At 42.7% G+C, this 24170-nt stretch overlaps 1 protein-coding gene across 1 annotated transcript in view; it reads right to left on the bottom strand.

The window, feature by feature from the left end:
- The window catches only part of SLCO3A1 (solute carrier organic anion transporter family, member 3A1), a 311829-nt gene that overhangs the window by 253679 nt on the left and 33980 nt on the right, over positions 1-24170 (bottom strand). The window contains exon 2 of the mRNA XM_011947399.1: positions 23384-23486. The gene's annotated coding sequence lies outside the window, so the exon portion shown is untranslated. The remainder of the gene's footprint in view (positions 1-23383; positions 23487-24170) is intronic.

Raw genomic sequence — 24170 nt, 5'->3', positions numbered from 1 at the left:
CAGTGAACAATCCAGCCTGAGGAAGAGCATGTGGAAGGGAATGACTGTTTTTACTTAATGGGTAACAGAACTAATGGAGAAGGTCTTGATAATTAGAGAAGGAGCCACAACTGCAAGAGGAAAAGGAAAGAGGAAGCACCCTTATCCTGAACCAAGTGTATATGAAGTTACTATGTAAACAATGCAGTATGTATCAGGCTTCTACAATGATTATTCAAAAAAAAATATCAGCTTGCATTTCAGAATGTCCCGGAACACTTGTTAAAAATATAGATGTCCCAGTCAGGCACGGTGGCTCATACCTGTAATCCCAGCACTTTGGGAGGACAAGGCGGGTGGATCACAAGGTCAAGAGATTGAGACCATCCTGGCCAACATAGTGAAACCTCGTCTCTACTAAAAATACAAAAATTAGCTGGACATGGTGGCACATGCCTGTAGTCCCAGCTCCTCTGGAGGCTGAGGCAGGAGAACTGCCTGAACCTGGGAGGTAGAGGTTGCAGTGAGCCGAGACTGCACCACTTCACTCCAGCCTGGGTGACAAAGCAAGACTCTGTCTCAAAAAAATATATCTATATATCTATATAGATATAGATATGTATATGTATATAGATATAGATATGTGTCTGATACCCAGCTGGAGATGAGGACCATTGACCACGTCAGGCACCAGGCACATACTCACCATCATTCTAGAACCAAGGTTCTCAACCTTCACTGGCAGTAAAATTACCCCCAGAGGGGATGAGACTGCTGAACCCCAAGCCCAGAGTCTCTGATTCTGCAGGTCTGGAGTGGGGTCTAGACTATGCATTTCTAACAAGCCACCTGGTGACACTGATGCTGCTAATCAGAAGACCCACTTTGAGTACCTCTGCTTTACTCCCTCTTCTCAACAAGCCTTCCCCCATTCAAAAGATTAAAGAGTTTAAGTTACCTACAAATAGAAATTATCACCTCCTCATTTCCAGTTCATACAGACACTATCTCCTCATGTGAAATGTTGCGATGCATTTCTGGGAGCCTCACCTTCTGGAAAGTGCTGAAGCCACACTAAGAACAACTGCAACTATGAGCACTTAGCCCAAAAGGGAGAGCTTCAGTCTATGTTGCCATAGGACAGGACACATTCAGAGACCACGGCCAAGTACTCATGAGCCCATCCTCACCTTCAAAAGTTGCCAACCAGGGGCAAGGCTATCAGGCATTCACTTAACAAATAAACACTTATTCTTAGGGGCAGGCAGCAGCAACTCAGGGGCTCTCCCAGAGGTGTGTCCATCTTCTCACTCTGGCCTGGGTGGTGGGGGCCTTGACCTGAACTGGCATCACCTGAGCTTTTGAAAAACACCTGTGTTTTTCCTCCCACCTGCAAGACTGGGCATCTGTATTTTCAGAGTTCCCTGGGTGACTCTAACATGCATGCAGGTAGAGGCATGTGCATGTGTATCAGGTGGCAGAGAGGTTGTGCATGCATGGGTGTTTACACCAGAGCAGCCTGGTCCTATCAGTATAAGTCTGGAGCAGGAGAGCAATAGTTCCCATCTGGCTTTGGCAGCATTTGGTCAAGTCAATCTTCCTGAGCCTGTTTCCACACCTGTGTGGTGGAGAGAACAATACTTGCTTCTGCGGACATTAATGAGGTCATACATCAGAGCAGCTGGCCCATAGTAGGTGCACACTAAAAAGCTAGCCACATCACTGGTATGCATGCTCTGTGACTTCACTTCAAATTCAATCCCACACAGCCAAGTGTCTGCTCTGTGGGAGATGCAAGAAACGTAACCATGATTAAGAGAGCATGCTGCCCTGTAGGAGTTTACGGTCTGGGGACAGTAGAAAGAAACAACCTAATGATGGCACAGCCTGCAACAGGGTAGCAGAGTGGCAGAGGGTTTGAGGGAGTGAGAACATTCATTTGGCTGTGTGTGCAGGAATATATACCTGGGATTTAACAAGGATCAACTAGATTTTAATAGCTGTGGGAGGGGAGAGGCTGCCACAACATTCTAAGAGCAAAGATCAGTGGCGTCAAGGAGGTTGGCAGAGGGAGAGTTTAGACCACCCCTGGGGAAGGGTAGGAATATAGAGTGGCTTCAGAGAACTGAGAGTAGTAGTCTGAGATAAAAACAGCCTTGAAGGCCAGACTGAGGCTTTGATTTAGAGGTCAATGGGGAGCCAAGGGAGGTTCTTGAGCAGGAGCCACTCTTCTGCAATATTAACCTGGCACTGCTGTGCAGGTATCAGGGAGTGACGAGAGACTGCCGAGGCAGTTGTTTCCACAGTGCTGGGGAGAGAGGAGGCTTCAGCAGTCTAATGCTGGTGTAACAGCTAGGAAAGGCCCCTGTGGCAGAGCTACCTTAGAGTTCCAGCTCAACAGAGGAGGCAGCTGATTGGAGGCAAGGGACAAACAAGGTGGAGCCGAAAGGTCCCGGCAAGAGTCTCACCTGGCTCAGTCTGGAGCCCTTGTGAAGGCTGAGAGAGCAGGATGCTCTGTGAGATCGGGAAGAGCTCCTGAGTGCAGTGTGGAGAGCCTGCATTTTAAAGCTCTTCTGCTGAGTAGCGGCAGACATGACAGAACTGAGTGGGCTCTTCCTGGGGAACTTCGGGGAAGCGGTACCCTTAAACTGCATGCTCAGCAGCAGGGCCCATGTCAGGGAGCAGATGCTAAAAACAGTGCAGGAGATGTCAACCTTGCTGTGGTCCTGCAAAAACCTGTGGTTTTCCCAACAGGGGTTCCTGAACAGGGTTTGGCATACTTTCTCTGCAAAAAGCCAGTCAGTAGATATTTAGGCCATATGGTCACCATAGCAACTACTGGACTCTACCACCATAACACAAAAGCAGCATGCATGGACAATATATAAACAAATGGAAATAGCTGTGTTTCAATAAAACTTTATTTACAAAAACAGGCAGCAGGCCAAATTTGGTCCACAGGCCATATGTAGAATGCCAAACTCTGATCTCCATAAATCCAGTTTGGGAAATCACACTATTCCTGTGTCTGGCAGTACAAACACTGGCCATTGGTAAATATATGAAGCACTCCTATTGCTGTAACAGAAAAGTCATTCCAGGCACAATTTTAATGCAAGATTGTTTGTGTTTTTGTTTGTTTGTTTTGTTTTGTTTTTTTTGAGACAGAGTCTCACTCTGTCGCCCAGGCTGGAATGCAGTGGCGCAACCTTGGCTCACTGAAATCTCCGTCTCCCAGATTCAAGCAATTCTCCTGCCTCAGCCTTCCGAGTAGCTGGGATTACAAGCACCCGCCACCACGCCGGCTAATTTTTGTATTTTTAGTAGAGATGGGGTTTCACCATTTTGGCCAGGCTGGTCTTGAACCCCTGACCTCTGGTGATCCACCCACCTCGGCCTCCCAAAGTGTTAGGATTACAGGTGTGCGCCACCGCACCCGGCCAATTTTTTTGTTGTTGTTTGTTTGTTTTAAATTTCATTAAAGTAATTTGCAAGATAACTTCAGTATCTTGTCTGATGTGCCAAGGACATGTCTTTCTGTAGTAAAGTGGGAGAAAGAGACTTAATCACCTAAGCCCAGAAGTCATTTCCCCACAATAAAGCAGCAGCAGCAATAGTGTGAGGTTTTGTTTCTCATCTAGACAGCAGCTCCTTGGAGTGAGTCATTTACAGTTCTAGGGAAATGGCACACAAAATGCATTCACTTGTGAATTCCAGGATCCTAGATCTGCAGAACCAAGTAACAGAAGACGACACAGGATCAGCCTCTTGTCATGGCTATGGTGGCAAAGAGAACATCCACCTCATGTGTCGACTGGGGAAAAGAGACATTTAGTCAATGATGTTTTACTTCTGGTGGAATGATTTAGCCTGGATCATGTTCACATATAAATGGGGACATTTTAAAACCATTTTTCTTTAAAAAAAGCAGACTAAGAATCATATGGAGAATCTCCCAGACACAGACTCTAAACTCCAGTCTACACCAAAAGCATCATCATTTTAGGGGACAAGTTGTAGGGGTAGGGGTTACAGTGGAAAATGTGTGAGATTTTGAGTTTCATATTAACTGGGTAATATGAGACAAAAGGCACTTAACACCCCTGCAACTCTCCTTTCCCATCTATAACATGGAGATAACAATTACCCCCTTACAGTTTTGTCACAGGGTCCAAATGAGGGAGAGAAAGGCTCTGCACACCTGCACGTCACAGTTATGCCTGGGGTCATGCATGGTAACTTTCCTCGTCCTTGCAGCAGGATCCTGAAAGCTGCTGGCTCTCTCTCTGGGCCTCTGTACTGCCCTCTCTACACCTGGGTCTTTCATAAGGGCACTATCGTTCTCTCTGATCACCTAGTCTGCGAGTGAGAGTCAGCCTGGCCTTCCTTAGAAAGGCTTCCTTGGGGCCAGGCACAGTTGCTCATGCCTGTAATCCCAGCACTTTGGGGGGCCGAGGTGGGCAGATCATCTGAGGTCAGGAGTTCAAGACTACCCTGACCAATATGGTGAAACCCCGTCTCTACTAAAAATATGAAAAAAAAAAAATTAGCTGGGCATGGTGGCACATGCTTGTAATCCCAGCTCCTCAGGAGGCTGAGGCAGGAGAATCACTTGAACCTCGGAGGCAGAGGTTGCAGTGAGCCAAGATCATGCCACTGCACTCCAGCCTGGGCGACAGAGTGAGACTCCGTCTCAGAAAAAATAAAAATATAAAAAATAAAAAAGCCTCCTTGGGCCAGGTGCAGGCTCATGCCTAAAATCCTAGCACTTTGGGAGGCCAAGGTGGGTGAATCACCTGAGGTCAGGAGTTCAAGACCAGCCTGGACAACGTGGTGAAACCCCATCTCTACTAAAAATGCAAATATTAGCCAGGTGTGGTGGCAGGTGCCTGTAATCCCAGCTACTCAAGAGGCTGAGGCAGGAGAATCGCTTGAACCCGGGTAACAGAGGTGCAGTGAGCTGAGATTGCACCAGTGCACTCCAGCCTGGGCAAGAGAGTGAGACTCCGTCTCAAAGAAAACAAACAGAAAAAAAAACGGCCTCCTTGGTCTGTCTCTTAAGACTTTGTCTCTGCCATCGCCTGCATTTTTCTCTACTTCACTATTTGCACCTTCCTCAGACTACTGTTTCCTCTATATTCCATTTCTTAGTTTCTCTCATCTCCCTTTTCTTCCACTCTTTCCTTTAAATGGCCCTAAAGTAAAATTGAGGCAAATGTTATTATTCCTTATTTAGTGGATTTTTATGTTCATCAATTCATTCTAAGAGAGTATGTAACATTTCATGATTCTCTTCTTTAAAAAAAAAAAAAAAAACACTCAATTTAATTGCTTCCTACTCATAAATCTCATCATTGATTTTTCTCTGTAGCTCTTTGGTCCATCATAGAAAAATAAAGACTCTCCATCCCTCCTGGGTACAGACAACTAATAGAATTTTCTACCACTCAGGATCGGAGCTTTCAATTCACTTCCAGATATTTTTGCATCAGGCTATTATTAATAGTTTGTGTTTCACACCTTTAATGAACCAACTTCTGTGGTGCCAGGGCTCTTTTATTGGAGAAACTTTAAGAATAATGATTTCAATGATTTCCTCAGCATTCAACAAATATGTATAGAGGATCAGACATATTCTCAAGACAGAGATCTTAGTCTAAGGCACTAATGATTTATGCACACACACATGCTGCTAGGCAGAATTGTTTTCACTGAATCAGGCTTATTTATATGCCCCAGGGCCCCGGCTTCCTGTCAAATGCACTGAAAATCCTTTATTGCAAAGCTGTGCCATGCCAGGGGCTGGATGTGCAAAGTTCGATAAGACCTGGTCTCTGCCCTCAACCAGCTCACGGTATCATGGAGACAACAACTATGAAAACAGGCAATTATCATAAAGGATGAATAAAGTTTCTCTCTACCGGAATAAAGAAAAACACACAATCAGTAACCAAAGAAATAGCACAGAGTTAGCCCCTAGCAACTGAGGAGAAAAGTGTCTCATCAGAGCAAACTCTGGAATGGGGGTATCATTAAATACAATCATATTGAACATTTATTACTTATGCCAAGTCCAGTACGGAGTGCTTTACATATTCTGACACACTTATTCACTACGATTCCATGAGGCAGAAATATTATTATCCTATTCTACAGATGAGGAACCTGAGCCCGGAGAAGATAACTATCCCATTGATGCCACACAGCTAGGGCACAGAGCCAGGACTGACGCCCAACCCCACTGGTCCGATAGCACCCAAGTGACCAAGCCCTGTGCCCCTGAGTCAGTGAGGTGGCCCCTGACCTGAGGATGAAGGCTAATGGGCCTATCAGCTAAGCAGGGGTGGCCCCAAGCAAATTGGTGACCAAACTTGCCCTAAAAAGTAATGATAAGTTTAGTTATTGTGAAAAGTTATATGAGGAGGAAAAGAGTTCTGAGGTCATGGGAAATTTTTAAAACTCTGGGTTGAACAAAGATAAATAGTTTTCTTTACAAGACTTTTATAAGTTTTTCAAATGGTAACATTCACTGTCAAAAATCCATCAAAATATGTATTGTGTAGCATTTCCTGAAACTCCCTAGACCATGTAACAAAAAAAAAAAAAAGAAAAAGAAAAAAAAAAAAACCTAAGCATCCCTTGAAAACATATATACAGCCTGCCGTCCATTTCCACAGGTCCATCCAGGGATTTGACCAACCATGGATCCAAATATCCAGAAAAGAATAAAAATAAAAAATAACACAGCAATCAAAATAACATAAATTAAAAATCAATAGTATTAATAACCATTTATATTGCATGAGGTATTACAAGTAATCGAGAGAAGATTTAAAGTACATGAGAGGATTTCATAAGTTAAAGTCCATTGCTATACTATGTTCTTGGACAGACTTGAGCTTCTTCAGATTTTGGTATCTGCAGAGGGCCCTGGATATCCCACAGATACCAAGGGATAGCTATATATACTATCAGAAACACTGGTTTAAGGCAGATAAGAGACATTTTTAAAATTAAAGCCTAGCAAAAGCTCTGCTTCTTCTGGGAACTAGTTCTACTGTTTCTCTCACCTTAGCTACACCCAACCAAAGTCTATAAATAATGTGATTATAGCTATATTTCCCCGTTTGCTTTGGTTCCCAGGAATCTCAGACCCAAGCCTGCAGCCATGCGAGAGCAATGATGTGGGATGTCAGGGATGAGCATAAGCATCTCATTTCTTTTATTCTTGGACTTCAAATTTTATTTGTAATTCCATAGGACTGTACTGCTTACAACCCATCTCTACCAGGTCAGGGTAAAAAATCATTGCATATAAAGTCCTCAAGAGCAAACCATCAGAAAGGTAGGGTTAAATCCTAACTATCAAGATAATCAATTTCCACCTAATTATATCTTCTCTTGGAAATGAACCTCCATAAATATGCTAATAAAATAATACGATTACCAAAGCTTGTGCATGTAGGTATGGAATAAACACAGGTCAGAACAAAATAGCATCCTCCTACATGCAGCATTAAAAAGCTTCCAGAATAATAACAAAGTCCAATGTTAGTGTCAAAGCAGTGAAGAAAACAACCACAAACCATAAGAACTCACCTTCTCTGACCTGTCTCTGCCAGCTTGCTGCTCTGATTGACCTGTACGTCCTTCTACTCCTGTTTTAGTGTTTCTCAGGCACAAAACACCCTCACCGGCTTCATCTGAGACACACAGTGATTGATCACAGGACCAACGGACATTAACTGCTAACTGGATGTTGATATGATCTAGTCCATTCCTTGCAGTCTACTAGGAGGAACCGGAAGTCCAGAGGAATGAAGCAACTTGCAATGGATCACGCACCTGCAAATGACACACCTGATGCCCAGTTTAATTCTACTCCCCCTGCGCTAGGAGAAAAGTAGACATATCACTACTTGGTCTCGCTCCCTCAGGAGTAAAACAGTTTCCTACTTGTTGGATGCATGGTATCTGGTCAAGGTGCTAAAAATGCTATACTGATAAGCACCCAAGTAAATACCAAAAGGTGTACCTGTAATTGAACACAGGAGTAGAGAGGTTAATATCAGTGCCTGATGTAACAGCAGAGCCTCTTCCTGCTGAAGCCAGATGTGGGACCCTCTCCAGAGGAAAGGGAAGTGAGGGCATGTGCTGTCGGGCACCTCACCTCCACCCAGGAAAAGCATGGCCCTCCCTCCAGCTGAACACAGATCCCTCTGCCCGACTCACTCCTTCCCATCTCCTGAAGATCTTTCTCCATCACTGTGCCCTGTTTCCTCCTCTTCACTCTCACCCTCTCCACTGGCTCCACCCCTACCCTCTCCACAAGCACACCTGATCCTCATCCATTGTTGAACTTAAATTCAACAATCACCTTTCTTGTCACTGCCATCCTCCTTCAGTCCATCTGCTAAGAATCATAAGAAAGTTCCCACTTGCTGGGTATACCTCAGTCAAACCCATGTAAGCAGATTTCACATCTATGGCTACTATCCTATGGCCATGCTGCCCTGCTCCGAGCACAGAGCTGGACATGTGGTGGCTAAGCCAGGATCACTGCATACAGCTGTGTAGGACATATGCCTCCCTCCACAAAGGCATCCCATACTTTGTTCACCCTAGCTTGTCCACTGGAGGAAGAGGCACCAATCTCTCATTTGCTCGATGGCTCTGTGTGGGTGAGAAACAGCTGAGGTTGGTGAGTACACACCATAAGACCCCCTGCTCTCCCACAGCTCCCCCATAATCACTCCCTTTTGCAAAAATACCTAAAAATCAGCATCCTCGCCACATTGTCCTGTCCACTCCTGGAAGTGCCCGAAACAAGATAACTTCTGAAATGGTGGCAATTGTGCTAATTAACTTCTTGGATTGGAAGTGTAAGTGTACAGACCTTGTCTCAAATTCAATGGCATCTGAGTAGTACCAGGCAATTTGGGCAGTTCCTAGAGCTAGGAGGGAAAACACACTGACCAACCTTTGGCCTCAACGAGGCACCAGGCCATCTGTTCCTCAGGTCCCCTGCAGTCCCTCCTCCTCGCATCTTCAGTTACTCTGAGAGCTGTCCTCATTTCCTCCGTATGTCAAGCATTACTTAGGAAAGATCTGAGAACCCAATGAGCTGACTATGTGCAAGAAACCAGACCAAGGATGGTGGGGCAAGGTTTAAAGTGCCAAGTAAGATACAGTCCCTGCCCTTGCTGCACCAATAAAAAGAGCTAATATATTGCATTTGCAGTAACAAGTACTGCTGCTATCACTATGTAGATGAATCCATTTCATTCTTACAACAACCTCATTAGGTAAGTACTATTATTATTTCCAATTTGCAGATGAAGATACAGAAGCACAAAAGTTAAGTCATTTGTCCAGGGTCTAGTAATTTGCCCAAGGTCTTGCAGCTTGTAAATGGCAGGTCAGGATTCAAGCCCAGGCAATCCGGTGCTAGAGTCCATACTTGATCTGCCCCATGAGTTTTCCTCTCTAGAAGATGGAAAAAGACAATGGGGCTAGAATGGCAATGTGAGAAGCCTGGCAAATCCTCTCAAAAACAATGATAAAACTGTCAAAACCATTTCAAGACCCTGGACAAAACATACAACAAATTGAGGAGCACTAATTCATTTAAAACTTCTGGGTAGATCAGTGGGAATCTGGTTCTTGCCCTACCTACTACTCCCATGTAGGTTGGCACAACAGTGGCAGGCAGGGCTGGCCATGCATACCAGCAACCCCACTGCTGGAGGGAGTTCACTTTGTTTGGAGCGTGATGTGAAAAACTCCACACATTGTCAGTAAGGAAAGCAGTATCAATTGCAAATAAACAAGGAAATCCCCCTCAGCTACCCTGAGGCTGCAACCAGTAGTCCTGGTTGGGGCAAGCAAAAGACTGGCAAACTACACAGAATTTTAAACAGAAGATAGGAATCAGCTAGAGAGATCCTTAAGCTCTCCGCGTTATCTCTGGTTGACCAGAAAGCCATGAGCACACACTGGAGAGATCCCTAGCTGCTCAGGAGGCTGGGGTGGGAGAATCACTTGAGCCTAGGAGTTTGAGGTTTCAGGGAACTATGATGACGTCACCCCACTACACAGCCTGGGTGACAGAGTGAGACTCTTGTCTCTTAAAAAAAGAGATACAGAAATTATTTTTCTTAAAAACAGGAATCAAATGGAAATTCTAGAGTTGAAAAGTATAATAAATGAAACAAAAAAGTCCCAAAAGGAGCTCGATATCAGATATGAGATGTCAGAAGAAAGAATCAGTAAATCAGTAAACTTGGAAAACAATCAGTAAGAATTATGCAATCTGAAGAACAGAGAAGAAAAATGAACATAGCTTTAGATGCCTTTAGGACACTATCAAGCATACCAATAGACATGCAACAGAGTCCCATAAAGAAAAAAGAGAAAGAGGCAGAAAAAAAATTGAAGAAATAATGGCCCAAACATCCAAAATGTAGTGAAATATAAGAATCTACAGGTCCAACAAGCTCAGTGAACCCCAAAGAAGGACAAACACAAAAAGATCCCCACCTAGACACATTATAGTTTGTTTAAAGGCAAAGATCAACAGCAAATTGTGAAAGCAGCAAGAAAAGATGGCAACTCATCACATACCCAGGGTCCTCAATAAGATTAAGGCTGACTTTTCATCAGAAACAATGTATTTAAAGTTCTGAAAGAAAATAAACTGTCAAGCAAGAATTCTACATCTGGCAAAGCTTTCATTTGAAAATGAAGGCAAGATAAAGATATTCCTAGATAAACAAAGACTTGGGGGATTCACTGCTAGCAAATCTTCCTTGCAAAAATAATAAAGGAATTCCTTCAGATGGAAAGGAAATGATACCATATAGTAACTCAAATATACACTAAGATATACATTAATAAAGAACACCCAAAAAGTTAAATATGTAAGTAAATACAAAAGGCTATATAAGTGTATTTTTCTTCTTCTCTTAAATTCTTTAAAAGGCATTAGATTGCATAGAATCATAACACTGCATTTATAACATATAGATGTAATATATATGACAATAAAACTACAAAGGAGGGGGATGAAATGGAGCTATATTGGAGGAAAGTTTCCATGTTCTAGAGAAATTTAGTACTGACCTAAAGTACACTGTGATAACTTAAGACACATATTATACAAGCAATCACTAAGAAAATAATTCAAAACATGGGGAAAAGGAATGAAATGAAACATGAGAAAATGTTTAACACAAAAGACTACAATAAAGAAGAAACAAAGGAACAAAAAAGACTTAAGACATAAAACAAATCACAAAATGGCAGGTGTAAATGCAACTACATCAACCTAATAATAGAGCCCCATAATACATGAAGTAAAAACAGACAAAATGAAAGGAAATAAACAATGCAACCATAATATTTGGAGAGGTTAATATCCCTCTCAATAATTGATAAAACAATGAGACAGAAAATCAGTAGGGATAAAGATGATTTGAACAAAACTATCTACCAACCTTACAAATCAACAGTAAAATGACAAACAACTCAATTTAAAATAGGCAAGTAATCTGAATAGATATTTCACCAAGGAAGATATACAAATGTCTAATAAGCATTTGAAAAGATTCTTAGCATCATTAGTCTTTAGGGAAATGCAAGTAAAATGTCACAATTAGATACCACTACCCACCCAGTAGAATGTGTATAACGAAAAATACAAACAGGCCAGACACGGTGGCTCACACCTGTAATGCCAGCACTTTGGGAGGGCAAGGTGGGCAGATCACCTGAGGTCACGAGTTTGAGACCAGCCTGGCCAACATGGTAAAACCCATCTCTACTGAAAATACAAAATTAGCCAGGCGTAGTGGCATGCACCTGTAATCCCAGCTACTTGGGAGGCTGAGGCAGGAGAATCACTTGAACCCAGGAAGTGGAGGTTGCAGTGAACTAAGATCACACCACTGCACTCCAGCCTGGGTGATAGAGCAAGACTCCGTCTCAAAAAAACAAAACAAAACAAAACAGATAATACAAAGTATTCACCTCCATCTGAGGAAACTGGAACACTCAGATGTTGCTAGTGGGAACATAAAAGATAAAATGGTTACAGCCACTTTGAAAAGCAGTTGAACAGCTTCTTAAAAAGTTAAACATAAATTTACCACATGACCCAGTAATTCCACTCCCAGGTATCTACCTAAGAGAATTAAAAACATACATTTATATTGACAGCAAATAGAATTATTCATAATAACATCACATTGGAAACAACTCAAACATCCATGAATGGTTAATAGAGAAACAAAATGTGATATGCCCAAAATATAACACCAACACAATCTGAAAAATACAGTAGCTACTAAATTCCAATACCAATGAATAGTAGTGGCAATGAAATGGAACAAACTATGAATACATGCTATGATGGAGATTAACCTCAAAAAGATATGCTAATTGAAAGAAGCCAGATGTGAAAGACTATATATATTGCATGATTCTGTTTGTATGAAATGTCCAGAAAACGGAAAGCTATGGAAAAAGAAAGTAGGTTGTTTGGAGCTGGAGATGGAACAGGAACTTACCACAATTGGGCATGAGCAACTTTTTGAAGAGATGGAATGTTTTAGAACTGAGTGCAGTGATGACTACACAACTTTATGAATTTGTTAAAAATCATTGACTTATATACTTGGCATGGATGGATTTTATGGTATATAAATTATACCTCAATAAAATGGAAAAAAGACAATGCACAGAAATGATCAAAATGTAAGGTGGAATGTGGTAAATGCAATGAAAAAATGGGGCAGCACTGGGAGAGGTTCACAAAAAGCTTCCCGCAAGAGGAGTCACATTGGAACTACATACATCTTATAGAGTAAATAAAATGCTGTTAGGTTATGATAAAAGAAAGGGAACTCCAAGTAGAGACCACCCAATAAGCAAATGCGTCAAAGCGGAAAAGGCAGGGGGACAGTTGGTGAACTAACCAGGTACTGTCTAGTTCACCAAAGCACAGAGGTGAAGGGAGCTAGTTAGGGAAATGCCTGCAAAATAGCCCCATCCCCCCACACTGAATTAGTTTCCCTTCTAAGTCACTCTCTCTCCTTGTTCTAGATCAGAGGTTTCAGACTTTGTGTTGGCCTGGATATTTAGGAATCGCCCAAGTGCTGTCCAGAGTTCTAGAATGTTTCTGGGGTACACTTGCAGAACCTAGGAGTTGGTATGTTGAAACCCTCTGGGAGATTCCAATGCTGTTTAAACCTCATGGATGACTTTCCCCAAGGAGTTTTGAATTGCTCTTCATTTGGGAACACACTAGCCTTTCCTTCCTCCCCGTATGGCACCTGGCCACTCTTCATCCCAAGGAGAGAACTAAAGAGTTTCATTTTACACATTATTTGTTGTGACTGGGTAACATGAGCCATGAAGAATAAAATTCTCAGCAGTGTTTTTTAACCTCTCTTCATTATCACCTCCAAGAACCTTTTTAGACATTTCTTCCTAATTGTCGCCCCATGAAATTTTAATACTACCAATAAAATGTAAATCTCTCTCTATATGCATAATATGTATATTTTGCTTTATACATAAAAAGAGTAAGTTTTTGCTTCCCTTCCCCACCCAGAAGTAATTTTCCCTCCACTAGCAGTGATGTCACCTCCATTGAAAATGCATGCTCTGGAGTCTCACAGTTAAGGGAAGAAGAAGATGCCAACCCACTGAAGATGGTGGTAGTATCTTGTGGATCGAAATGTTAAATTCCTTTAGCTGAGTTTTCCCAGATCCACTGGAAATGAGGAAGCGAGTACAGCCTTCTCAGCCCTCCAGAAGAAACTCAAATAGCTCTGCAGGCCAGAGAATAATGGAGCCAGGCCTGACAGGAGAACAACTACAGAAATGAGATGTTTGTGTCTAATAAAAGCTGAAAGCCAAGAGAGACACATTGTTTGGGGAAACTGCATGGACAAGCAAGTCTAATACAGTATCAGAAATATTAGCAAATGTAAAAGGAAATGCACTCTCTGGAAAGACTGTGATCTCAAGCTTCTAGAATAGAGGCATTGTCTCTCCAGTTACAGGACAAGGCCTTCTTAACCTCAGTGAAAAAGTGATTATTGCCTAACTAGGGATCAACAAGCTTGGAGCATGTTGCTGTGTGCACCAGTGACGCAGGGACACAGCTCTGTTCTTAGACAGGTGTTTGGTACATGATGGATGGTCACCAGATGCATCCCAAGAAATGACAGAGCCTTATAATGTTAACTGGGTCACACTAGCTCCAACTTCTCACTTAGAAAATGTGTGGAGAGAGGCACCTTAACACAAGCCAAGAACATCAGAAACAAACCATGAGCACCTGCTTTCTGCATCTCATGATATTTTTCTAATTTAAAAACCCTGTGTGTGTAGAGCAGAAATTCCTTCTTGTTCTCAACTTCCCCTGGCTCTGCCCTACAGTTTCAGCTCCCTTTCGCCTCCCGCACCCATCCTCATGCTCACATGTCATCCATTTGCAGGATGCCTGGGCAGGTCAGAAAATAGAACAGTCTGTTCCAACACTGCCCTTAACACACTGCTGCTGGAGCCGACGCTGCAGGGTAGACTCAACCTAGCACATGGGAGCAAACCAATCCACTAAGCCACCACTGTCCAGGAAGACTAACTTTATCAAGAGGACAGTCCTAGCATTTCATCAGCTGGGAAAACACCTGCAGCCATGTTTTGAGATAGTCAAAGGCACCAGCACAAAAGAATCTGTCAGAAATCAGAAGAAGGCTGTTGATTTTTTATTTTGATCCAAAGAAAGTTAAAAACTTTCTTTAGGACATTAGTTGGAACATCTAGTTTTATATGTTTTTGGGGTTTGGTTAGTTTGTTTGTTTGTTTGTTTAGACAGTCTAGCTCTGTTGCCCAGGCTGGAGTGCAGTGGCACAATCTTGGCTCACTGAAACCTCTGCCTCCTGGGTTCAAGCAATTCTCATGCCTCAGCCTTCTGAGTAGCTGGGATTATAGGCGCCTGCCACCATGCCTGGCTAATTTTTAGTAGAGATGGGGTTTCACCATGTTGGCCAGGCTAGTCTCGAACTCCTGATCGGCCCACCTCAGCCTCTCAAAGTACTGGGATTACAGGTGTGCACCACCACATCCAGTCCGTTTTTATTTTAAAAGCAACAGTTGTATAGACAATGGCAAATAGTGCAGTAGGAACTTATCTTACGGTTACTTTGATTTCTCACAACTTTCCAGCTGCTAAAACGGCATTATCATCTCGATTTTCCAGAGGCAACTAAAGATCACAAAAGTTACATATTGTTCCTAAAATCACAGAGCTACAAGTGGCAGAGACAGGTTTCACCCAGGACTGTCTGGCTCCCAAAAGCCCACAATACCTCTCCTCAGCATCGTGGCTGGTATCACTGAGACATTTTCTAAGTACCATTTGGATTATTTTCTTACAAGATACAGCATGTCCTGATGATAAACATCTTACATAAGACTCACCTTTATTCACACTAATGAGAGTGTCCTTCCAGAAAAAAGCACCTCTGTATTAGTCTGTTCTCACCCTGCTAATAAAGACATACCTGAGACTGGGTAATTTGTAAAGAAAAAGAGGTTTAATGGACTCACAGTTCCACATGGCTGGGGAGGCCTCACAATCATGGTGGAAGGTGGCAGAGAAGCACAGGCATGTCTTACATGGCAGCAGGCAAGACAGCATGCACAGGGGATCTGCCCTTTATAAAACCATCAGATCTCATGAGACTTATTCACTATCACAAGAACAGCATGGGAAAACCCATCCCCATGATTCAATTACCTCCCACCGGGTCCTTCCCACAATATCTGGGGATTATGGGAGCTACAATTCAAGATGAGATTTGGGTGGGGACACAACCAAACCTATCAACCTCCAAGTGTCAGTTCTACCTGGAGTCTACCTCTGAGAAGCAATCGTGACTGCACCATGGATCTGACTTTTATTTTTTTGGCAGATAAAGAAAAGTTTTTTCAGCTTTGTGATGGGGACATCACTCTGAGTCCTCATCCAGGATGTAACATGCTGGTTTCTAGAGTTAGAGATGTGCATATGCTTATGCCGGGAGCATTTCTTCCAACACGGGAAAAGGCCCTGCTTTAATTCGACAACCATATTATGAACTGCAGATATTTCATCAAGGACTCTTAAACCATGCCTGTTTTGTCTCTGGAGTTAGCTATAATTGCAGAAATGGAAGAGAAACAAATAGGAGACACAAACATTGAGAATTGGAGGATTTAGGCTTCTTTAGAGGAGCAAAATGACAAACAGGTTGAGTGCTTTTAACTGAATAGCTTCCTACTGGAAAACAAGAAAGGAGATTGGTAGTTTTGATTAAGGCTGGGTCTACACAGTTCATTGTCCTTGACACTGCCTAGTTTTGAAAACTCTGTGTGGGCTCTGCAAAGATGATTTGCATTTATTAGAAGTGAAAAATATAATAAAAATGGAAAACAACACATAATTTAATAATCTATAATGATAAATGCCACGGCACTTGGCAACTCAAAAGATTAGATAGAAGAAAGCTAGAGTGCATGCTTGGTGCAATAACCCTAAGTGTTTAGGCTGGAGGAAGTCAAGAAAATAGCTGCAGTATCTCATATCATACAAAATGAGACAGATTATTAAGAACTACTAGAAGCACTACGAATCAACAATATTGGCTGGGAAACCAGATGGCTAGTCACAGTAATTTTCTCCCAGTAATCAAATGTTAGTTTCATTTACAAAAAGCTTCCATATGAAGTCCTGCCTCAATAAAACATCGTGTGCAAGCCCTAGATGACCACTATGGTTAAGCTAGCCCCTTCTATACAAGAAATACACTCATTTTAAAACAGCCCTAAATCCTATGTCCTGGTATAGCAACAAATATGTATCACATTAAACTACTTGCCACTTCCTTTCCTAGTTCATTGTTTCATGAAGAAATGAACCCACAGCTAGAGGAACTACTTTAGAGTCAAACTTCCTTTCTGCTGAAACTGATCATCATATGATTAATATCTCTAGTGATAAAGTGTCATTTCTCCCAGACACCAAGAAAATTCATTGTGTTACTAGCACAGGGTTGTTATACACAGGGAGTCGCACTGCCTTCATGCCCACAGCTCATTTTGTTTTAAAGGCTTCTTTTTCATGTAAAATGCATCCCCTCAAAGCAGTTCTAAAGACTGGACTTGAAGAAATACACCTACACTGCTACAGGCTGTGAAATAATTGCCCAGGAACTCTGTTCCCGAAGGACAAACAAAAAAGCAGGGACTTCTGTGTCCTCACAAAGCAAATGCCTTGAGTCTCTGCAGACTCACAGCCACAAGTCCAGGATGCAGGTATGGATGAGGAACAACAGAGTCAAGCTTGATTCTTGAGAGTTCTTGCAGGCGAGCTACAACCTGCTTCTATGCACTCCCCGTCCCTCTGGGGGTTCACTGTTCTGTGCCTCTGTGTGGCAGAAGCATATGCAGGGTGAGGGTGAGTAAGCCCTTGCTAGGTCAAGTGGGGCTCCAGCAGGTGTAGCTGCCATCACCAGAGAGTCTTTTAGAAATTCAAAAATCTCAGACCCTGCCCCAGGCCCACAAAGTCAAATTCTACATTTTACCAAGATCCCCAGTGGTACATATGAACATTCAAGTCAAAACGCTGCCTCAGGCTACAGGGGTCTTCAGCCCCACTGTCCACTCCACGGCAACACAGTGCTGGGACCCTCCTCCATGGCTCTGCTACCTTCACACATCTAATCCACCCATCAGTTGTCCCTACCTTGGCAGATTCCAATCTGTCCACTCCTCTGTCTCCACTGCCACCATCTATGACCTGGTGACCACTGTCCCCTCACCTGAGATACCACCACATCTGCCCTGCCTTCCCCCATTGTCCATGCGCACTATATGGCAATTAGATATTTTGAGTACAAAAGTCACATCACGGCAAGTTACTCAGTATTTTCCAATGGCTCCCCATGGGCCTGGAATAAAATCCTAATTCCGGACCCTCGCCTATAAAATGCTATAAAATCCCCCACCCCTGCCCTCCTCTCCAACCTCATTTCCTACCACCATCCCATATGTTTACCATTCAAACCACACCAGTTGCCTTGCTGTTCTGCAAACAGATCAAACCCATCCTCAACTTGAGATAATGTGCTTATGCATCTGCCTGGAACACTCTTATCCCAGATCATGACAAGGCTGATTTCTCCCCAAGCAGGTCTTAGCTCAAACGTCCCCTCCTAAGAAAGACTTCCTTTGATCAGCACCACCTTCACTTCCAAGCCAGTCACTATGGCAACACCCTCTTTTGGTCCTCCTGGCATTCAAGTACCTTGTCCAGAAGTGTCCTGTTCACTGTGTGCTTTTCAATCATCTGTTCCCTACCTACACACAAGTTCTTTGAAAGCCAAGACTTTATCTTTGCTGATTGCTAGTTCCTAGAAGAGTAACTGATGTATAACAGGAACTTAACAAACATTTGTCAAATAGATGGACAGATGGATAAATAGATGAAAAAGTACTGGCCTAAAAGTTCTAGGCCTGTTCTCAATTCTGGCTACATGTTAACCACCCACGGATGTTTGAGAAATGCTGATAATAGACTGTATGGTCTGAATGTTTGTGTCCTTTTAAAAATGTTTGTATATTGAAACCTAATCACCAGTGTGATAGTATTAGGAGGTGAAGCCTTTGGGAGGTGATTAAGTTGTGAGGGTGGGGCCCTCATGAATGGGATTAGTGCCCTTGTAACAGAGGCCCCAAAGAGTTGCCTTGCTCTTTGGCCTGGTGAGAACACAATGAGAAGGTGCCATCTATGAACCAGAAAGCAGGCCCTTACCAGATACCAGATCGGTCAGTACTTTGATCTTGGACTTTCCAACCTTCATAACTATGAGAAATAAATGTTCGTTGTTTCTAAGCCACCCAGTTTATGGTATCTTGTTATAGCAGTCCAAACCAACTATGACACAGACCAAGTAAATCCCAACCTCTGAGCCCTCTGAAACAGGGCTGTCCAACAGGACAGCCACTGGCCACATGTAGCTATATAAGTTTAAATTAATTAAAATGAAATAAAATGTAAAATGCAGTTCTTTAATCATACTACCCACATGTCAAGTGTTCATCAGCTGCACGTGGCTAGTTAGTGTTTACCTTGCAGAAAGGCAGAGATAAGGCATCTTCCCATAATGCAGAAAGCTCTATTTGAGTTCTATAAATTATTCTAACGCTTATTTGTTATGTGGCTCATTTATGCATTGAATAATACTTATTCAGCACCTATTACTAGCCAAGTATCATACTAAGTGCTAAAAATAGCAGTAACAAAACACTTTCATAGCACCTGCTATGCACCAGGTTATTGTTCTAACAGCTTAACATATATTAACTCATTTTATTGTTATATTAGCTATATTAAAGGAATACTATTATTACCCCCATTTTACATACAAGAAAATTTCAGCACAGAGAGATTTCAGAAACTTACTGGGGAGTAGTCACGCAGCTGGTGAGATACGGAGTCAGTACTGGAATCTAGGCCCTGTGTTAAAGAACATTTATAAAGAGAGCTGAGTAAGACAGAAGATCCTCCACATTTCTTAGCGCTGATAACAGAGTCTCAGGCTGACCAAGGGGCTTGCTTGACACAGTCAGTGTGTGGCACAGCTGAGATAAGAGCTCCACTCCATGCCAGGATGCCTTTATGGAATAAGCTGTTCTTACCTCCTACTCACATCACAAATGCAGGTCAGGAAAATACTATCCAGGCTGGGAAATTCCTCTGGAGCCAGAGGATAAGTCCTACCTCCATTCCAGTTGCCTTGTTCACAGGTAAATCTGCCTATTCTGGGACAATTCCAGGGCACATGGCCAAGGAGAGGGTGGCTGTGGGCAGGGACTCTTCAGATACCTCTTTCTTCTATGAAACCAGCTCTGTTTGTTGAGTGCTTTTCTCCAAATAGTGATGAAAAACACTGCTCCAACGCATCCCATGACTGAGGAAAGTAGGATGGTAAGAGTGGGGTCAGAGTGGGCCTCGGGGTTGCTCTACCAGGTTCAATTCAAGAACCATCATCTTCTTAAGTAGTAAAGACCATGGAGACCTTTCCTGAGCCTGTTTCCTCATTTGCAAAGTGGCAATATCGGCACTTTGTAGGCTGTTGGGAGACAACACATCATATTCTACAAGCGTCAAAAGGGCACAGCTTGGGGGGAGGGGGCAGCCTGTCCTTTCAATGTCATACTGGAACATTGTTTAATAGATCAACCCAGGATTACTTATTTATCTAGGACAGGGGTCCACATACTATGGCCCAAGGCCAAATCCCATTCACCACCTGTTTGTGTTAAGTAGAGTGTCACTGGAACACAGCCATGCCCATTTGTGTAGTCATCACGGCTACAGCAGAGTTGAGTTGTGAGAGAGCAACAGAGACAGTATGGCCTGCAAAGCCTGAAATATTTACTATCCAGCTCTTTACATGGTAAGTTTGCCAAATGCTGATGCAGAGGAATATACCTGGGTTTGATTTTACTATTTACTATATATTAAAGGCACAAACACAGTGAAGCTGTGTGTTAACTTACAGATTGCTGTACAGTAGAAAAGACAAACCCCAAAGTCAAAGAAACATTACCCTGTAAGACATTCACTAATTTTGTATCTGGAGAGATTGAATTTCCCATGAAGCTGACGCTGGAATTAACACTAGTGGGCCTCAAGTCTATGAAGGGGTACTCTAGAGGCTAACCTAGAACCCCCACGTAAGAGGCAGGAAAAGAAGCAGGTCTGGGTAGAGTGAGAATTGGGGATGGGATGCAGTTGCAATAGAAGGCTTAGCTGACCCTATGGGAAGTTCTGAATACAGGATAAGTGACCTTCAAGAGACTCAATCAGTGGTAAGAGAATTGATCTTTTTATCTGCTCATGGATCAGACATCAGGTGCAGGCTGCCCTGGAAGAAAGCCTGACTTCAGACAAGGTGGCTGTCTTCAGCCAAGGCAGTCCTAAAGGGAGCTGACAGCTGGGTGCTTTCTGCTGGCAATATTCCTGAAGCTATGGTACCTGTGGCTGATCTGAATGGTCCATCACAATTTCCCCCACACTTAACCTGATAATGGTTCTCTTCTATCATTTTTTTTTCCAAAATGCCAATAAATACCAAGTTCCTCAAAGGCTTCTTTGAGCTGGCTTTACCAACTCACTGGTTCCCTCATTAATGAGTTAAATAAAATAGTATTTGACTCAGGTTCACTCTGTAATTGTATGAAGGGCAAGTTTTTAACTTTTCACAACTATTTTCTGACAGAATGCACACATTACATGGCAATTATTGTGATATTATCATAAAGGAGAAAGCTTTTAATTAAAAATGAATGGGCAGTCCCCACCCAGTAATGCCTTCCTTTCTTCTGAGCCTCGCAGTCCAGCCAGGGCAGTAATGAGGCACCAGTGAGTCAGACAAGCAGAGAGCTCCTTCTCCTCCAAGGTCAACCTGGACTGGTTGGCTGGAAGGTGAGGGAGGCTGCCCAGACCAGAGAACTCTGGGGAAAATAACCAGAGGCTAAATCAACCTGCCTTTAAGAGTTGGTATTTATCAGAGCCTTAAAAGACACAGAGGCTTTATTTGGCTTGTGCTAAGGGATGGGGACCAGAAAGCATTTTCTCAGAATTCCAGTTAAGTCTCTTCATCTGAGGAAGTAAAATGATAGATACAACATCTTGAACATCCTTGCTTTGAAATGCACAGTAAGAATCAGAATTGTAGATGCCAGGCATAGGGGATAGAGCTCTGGTGAGGCCACTGGGAGGGCTCTGGCAATCATGAGTAGGTATCAAGGTCTCTGCAAGAGAGAGGTTCAGGAAAGGTTCAGGATATAATACACGTTTCTTGCAAGCTGAGCACATAGTCACGATTAAGGACCAGGCAACTTACTTAAAAATACAACCACCACCACAGCAAGAAGATGAAAATGGATGAGTATGGTGATGGAGACATGAACAATTATACAACAAATATAGCAAAATGTTAATTGCAGAATCATGACAGCAGGTGTATGGCTATTAACTGTGTAATTCAACTTTTATGCCCCAATAAAACATTGGGGAGAAATGACTACTGAGTGCACACAAGGCAAAACAACCTCAGTCCTACTATATTCCACATGTTAAATGTGTACATATTTACCCAATATACATGCTGATATGCCTGCATATTTATAGTCATAAATGAGTAAAATACACAAATATATGTAGAATATCGGGCATGTAAACAAATTTTGGTTCTATCAAGAAATTAATGCTGCAAGCTTCCCAGACTGCATAACTCAGTCTAGGATATGCAGACTAGACTAGGAAAGACTATCTTTCCCTTAAAGTAGGTTAGTCTTAAATGTAACAGAAAATTGCCCAGGGCAAATGGTATTTATGAACTAGACATCATAGAATGACAACAGTTCTGAATGATGCAAAATGAAATCATTCAAACAACCTATGGAAAAAGAGCAAAATTCAACTATCATACTTTCACCTTAATGGCCTGCTTGATTTGCCTGGGCAAACTGCCTAAAGGAACATGTAGAGAACAAGGTCTGTCTCTTTTCTTATATGAGAGCAAGACCAGATCCACCCTACAGTTATGCAGACAATACAAGCAGATTCTAGGTGCAATAATTATGCTATATATGACACTAAGCGAACAGCAACTGCATTTGAAATGAGCCTACCTTACAGAGCTTCCAGATAAGTCAATTCATAGAACAAGCCAGCACAGTGGTTTTTTTTTTGTTTTTTGTTTTTTGTTTTTTTTGAGACAGAGTCTCCCTCTGTCACCCAGGCTGGAGTGCAGTGGCTGGATCTCAGCTCACTGCAAGCTCCGCCTCCCGGGTTCACGCCATTCTCCTGCCTCAGCCTCCTGAGTAGCTGGGACTACAGGCGCCGCCACCTCGCCCCCAGCTAGTTTTTTGTATTTTTCAGTAGAGACGGGGTTTCACCGTGTTAGCCAGGATGGTCTCGATCTCCTGACCTCGTGATCCACCCGTCTCGGCCTCCCAAAGTGCTGGGATTACAGGCTTGAGCCACCGCGCCCAGCCCCAGCACAGTGTTTTATAAGGCACAGAGCCTCAGACTAATGTACACATCTTACTGCCCATTACCAAAGGTCAAGATACCCCTGGGATGTAAGGAAAGGCAGTGTGAGCTCTGGTCCAGAGACCCAGGGAAATTGAAGGGCTAGGATAAGTGCTGAGCAATAAGTAACAGCCTTGGGGGAGATAGCAGGGGCGTACAGGTGCTATGAAGCCCATAAAGTGTTGCAAATGCACTCCAGGTCCAGCAGGGCCACCCATAGTCCTTTCCTGGCAACAATTTAGAACTTACATTCACCTAAGGAGCATGCATCTCCAGTGTTACCACACCAGTCAAGATAAGAGTTCACTGTGCAGAAAACCACCGACATCCACTTAGCTGGAATATATTTATTCTGTAATAACAAGTACACAAATGTTAGCTATATGTTAGCTAGTAATAATTGTAGGGTTTTGTTTTGTTTTGTTTTGTTTTGTTTTTTTTTAGAGACAGTCTCACTCTGTCACCCAGGCTGGAGTGCAGTGGCACGATCATAGCTCACAGAAACCTGGTGCCCCTGGGTTCAAGCGATCCACCCACCCCAGACTCCTGAGCAGCTAGAGCTACAGGTGTGTGCCACAGTGCCCAGCTAATTGGTGTTTTTTTTTTGCTTTGTTTTGTTTTGTTTTATAGAGATGGGGATCTCACTATGTTGCCCAAGCTGGTCTCGAACTAATGGCCTCAAATGATCTTTCCATCTCTGTCTTCCAAAGCACTAAGATTACAGGCATGAGCCACTGTACCCAGCCAGCTATTGCTAATATTAATACAAGTAATTTTTATTAAGGATTTATTACATAGCAGGTAGTATATTGAGCACTTTTGCAGGTTAATCCTTCTAATTTCCTATGAGATAAGTGCTATCACTAACCCATTTTGTAGAAAAAAAATTGAGGTTTCATATGCCTAAGACTATTCTGAACCTGGTATAAGGGACTGGCATCCAAGGAGTTTAATTCCAGAGTCACACTAAACACTTTAGCCAACTGCTTGTTAAAATCAAATAGTTATGCATACATCATTTGTATAACTGGATGTG

This window comes from Colobus angolensis, unplaced genomic scaffold, assembly GCF_000951035.1.
Source record: "Colobus angolensis palliatus isolate OR3802 unplaced genomic scaffold, Cang.pa_1.0 Scaffold264, whole genome shotgun sequence".
In the NCBI taxonomy this organism is placed as follows: domain Eukaryota; kingdom Metazoa; phylum Chordata; class Mammalia; order Primates; family Cercopithecidae; genus Colobus; species Colobus angolensis.
The sequence above is the reverse complement of the archived record's forward strand: the minus strand, read 5'-3'. Positions and strand labels throughout refer to the sequence as shown.